Consider the following 4,136-nt stretch of genomic DNA (forward strand, 5'->3'; position numbering starts at 1 on the left):
ACGATCTCGGCAGCGAGATCGGTGGCTCCCACTGTGGTCGCCAGATTGTTCACGGGAAAAATCGTAGCTTTCTTCATTGACATCATTGTACACTCTTTAGTAATTGTTTATCGATTACAAAGATCCGGTCTTTTTATAAGATCCGGTTACAACGAGATCAAAAAAGAAATAAAAATTACAACTTTTCTCTTTTATCGAACGAATCGCGAGCTCCTGTTTTGCGGTCACTCGCTTGTGTGGGTTCTTTGCCTGCGCCGGTGTTTATCCGTGGACAACCGCGCGATCTAGATCCGGTCGGATCTATGTAGTATGATGGGTGTTATTTCACAAAGGAAATAACAGCCGAGGATACTATTTCGCCAAGGAAATAATAGCCTTTAGTTCTCGGGATCAAAGGCCAATCTTTGATCCGGAGGGAAAATGCGTAGATCTCAGATCTGATCTCTCTCGAACTCCTGCCTTATTTGGCGTGGATGATCGCCAAGAACCAGATCTGAATGTCCAAGTCTTCAAGTCTTCAAGTCTTCAAAACTCCAAGCTCAGTTCTCAATTCGGCAGAGTTTCGGCTCTAGAAGTTCCAACCTTTAACAAATGAGCAAAGGGGGTCTATTTATAGACTCTCAGATCTGTGCCTTGGCACAGATCTGGGCCGGCCACCTATAGGTGGCTCGGCCACCGAGCCACCTAGAGGTGGCTCGGTTTTGTCCGAGTCCCCTTGGTGTTTGGGTTTTGCCGTTTTTTCCGGTCTCGTGGTTGATTTGGACTCTGATTTATTGATCTGAATCCTGATTTGGCAGTAAACCCGCTTCGTTGTTGATCCGGACTCTGATTTGACAGTCTGAATCCCAATATGGCAGTAAATCCGCCTCGGTGTTTGAGTTCAAATCCGTTCTATGGTTGGATGACTCGTTGACTCACCGAACTGTTAGCTTGATTCCGCATGCGAATGGATGTATTCCATTGTTTGCGTGCGGTTCGTTAGCCTCGTTACCTCGTTAATCCGCTTCGTTGCATGTCACTTGGCTTCGGCGTTGTGGATTGACGCTCGTGTCTGGATATGTCGCCCGATGGTTCTTCGGTTTGTACCGAGCTGTGCTAAGGGACCTATAAGCAATTTTATACGCCTACAGCTTCGTACAATAATGATAGTAGAGTTGCCAAGAGGAATCAGATGTACTGTTAGAATGACCCCGATAGGAAGAGAATTGCTGAGGAGTAGCTAGAACAGTATGTGATGAGGGTAATGGCTGAGATGTAATAATTGGAGGGGAGAGCATCTGAAGGCATGTCTCTTAAGATATGAACTCAGCCACGGCTTCACGGAGACTGGGGAGAGGACTGTGATGAAGAATGTGTCCACGTAAGCTTTCAAACTCAGAGCCAAGGCGCATGACAAAGTGATATAACTATTGACGGTCATGTTGTTTCTGAAATGCTATAGCAAAGTCTGGAAGCGTCTCAGGAAAAGGTTCCTCCATCATCTGCAATTCCTCCTAGTAGCCTGATAATAAGGAATACAATTCTTGAATAGACCGATCACCTTGACGTGCATCATGAAGAGCTTAGTGAAGTTGATACTCACAGCAGCACCAGTCTGAACAAACATGCGACTGAGAGCTAGCCATAGCTCGCGAGATGAAGATTCTCGTCCAAGGGAGAGAAGAATAGGAATAGCTACAGAACACATATAATATGTCATGATCTGTTGATCAGTACGGATCCATTGAGAATAGGTGATCTAAGAGTCATCAGTAGTGGAATCACTAGAAGTGACTTCTGATATGGAGGATGTGGATAATGAAGGAACAGTAACAATTTTGGATGGACAACGAAGAGATCCGTTAATATAACCTCATAGTGTGAAACCTCGATGATTATAATGCATAGTGAGAGACCATGCAGTGTAATTTTCGATATTTGTAAGTTGCAAATCAAGGGGTGGAAAGGTGTAGAGTTCTTTGTTGTCCATGAGCCTGTTTTTTTAATAACATGACCTGAAGTTTTTTTTCTGCTGTTGGATAAAAGATGGGCCTGCTGAAAATGGGCCTGAAAATAAGAGATCTAGATAAAGAACCCTAGATCTCTTAGTGAAGGCGACTGGTTCCAAGGGCGACGACGAGTTCAATGGTTTGAGGAGCCGACGAGTTTGATGGTAGCCTAAATCAACAACTAGGGTGATACGATTTGAGGACGACGACGATTTCGATGGCGGCCTGAATCGATAACGAGGGCAGAGGGCCACAATGATGATGATGACGGCTGGACGACGACGGCGACGATCGATTCGACCACAACGGTGACTGCGAGCACTGGCGGCGATTTGACCACGACAGCTGATGACCTGTTTCGAGATCGGAGGGCTACGATGACGCCGAAGTTGGGTGACAACGACGGCTGAAGCTTGGATTAGGGTTAAGTTGTGGTTTGGTCCCTGATACCATGTTAAGTTAAGTTTGTATACAAGAGGATTAGATATACAGGATGTATATACACAATCACAAGCTAGGAGGCGGCGGCTACACAATAGGATGCGGGTGAGGCAGCGGGTGAGTATGTTCTGACAAATATAAATCCTCTTCTTCTGGTACAAGGCACACCGCCAGAAAGTAACATGATCATAGTTATACTAAAATGAGTCTTGATTACTTTCTATAGTCAAAAAAATAGAAAATATAAAGCATCTCTATTGTGAAATTAATTGCTAATTTTTTTAGTTGCTTTTTTCCCTCATTCCTCATATATTCTGCTTTATATCATGTGGAAAAATTTATACGGTCCGTGTTTGTTAAAAGTTTCTCGTGAAGATCAAATGCTGGATTAATTTTGATGAATCAATCATTCCTAAACTAAATTATAGAATCTCTTTCAAGAGTCTTTAGTTTCTATGAAAATGTTTCTTATGAAGATCAATGGCCCGGCTTTCATCCGCCGTTGTGTCCAATGCCGCTCCGACGGAGCAGCTGGTCCCTTCTTTTCATCATGGAATCCATCTGTAGCCACCCAAACTGAAACGGAAATCCCCACCAAAAGTCTCCGACTCGAGAAGCCCATGCTGACGCTCTCCGAACGAACTAGGCCAAATCCCGCTTCTTCTATGACCTAACCCTCAACAAGGTCACTCGCGAAATCCACGTCCCCTCCCTCGCTGGCCACCACTTCATGGGGTCCTCCCAGGCCTTCCTCTTCTTCTCTCTCGATGAGGACGCCAAGATCCAATCCACCAACCCCTCACCAGGGCCCACCTCTCCCTCCCCTCCACCTTCTTCCACCCTAGCCTCGCCTGTCACGGTATGGGGAACAAAACCTTTCACAGCTATTACAGTATCTCCGAGATCCCTCTCCTTCACTACAGTCACAAACCCATCGCCACTCCCCTTTTAGGCATCGTCATTCTCACCGAGAAATACACCCTCGCTTTTCCTAAGCTAAACAAGAACAATAATAGTAACTCCTGCTCGGCCACATGGACCAAACCCGACTCCCTCTTGAAGTATTTCGAAGAGATTATCTTCCACAAGGGCCGCATTCACGATGTTGACTGGAATGGGACTCTTGCTGCATTTGACCTCGATGACTCTTCTGACCTTCCTCCTCTCTTCTCACCCAAGGGCCCGTTAAAAACCAGGTCTCCCAGCACTGCCTACTTGGTGGAGTCCCGGATGGAGAGGACCTGTTCTTGGTCACTCGGTCTTTGGTCAATGACAACGTTTTAAAAAGCCTCCCCTTAGCCCGCCTAGGCATACACCTAGGTCTAGGTGGTACCTTCGCCGACTACCTAGCGCCTAGCGCCTAGGCAGTACCAAGATTGTCCGCCTAGGTTTTGAGAGCGTTTAGGGGAGCGTGGTCTGCCTATATGGACTGCACCCCTTGAGCAGTGATCATGATTTCATCCATTGTAGCCTCCACGTCCTCCAACCTCATCCAAATCCCAACTACGACCTTTACATTTGCCAATCTTCAAGAAAACCTCCTCCGCCACCTAAGAAATCTGCCTAATTACGCTTAAGATTTCTATAATATCAACATTTACTATCAACTGTAATTAAAAAATAACAAAAATAGGAAAACGCCTAGGCCTCGACTAGGTGCTAGGCATCAATTTCAACGCTGACCGCCTAGCGCTTTTTGTAACATTG

This window comes from Asparagus officinalis, chromosome 8 (genome assembly GCF_001876935.1).
Source record: "Asparagus officinalis chromosome 8, Aspof.V1, whole genome shotgun sequence".
NCBI lineage: Eukaryota > Viridiplantae > Streptophyta > Magnoliopsida > Asparagales > Asparagaceae > Asparagus > Asparagus officinalis.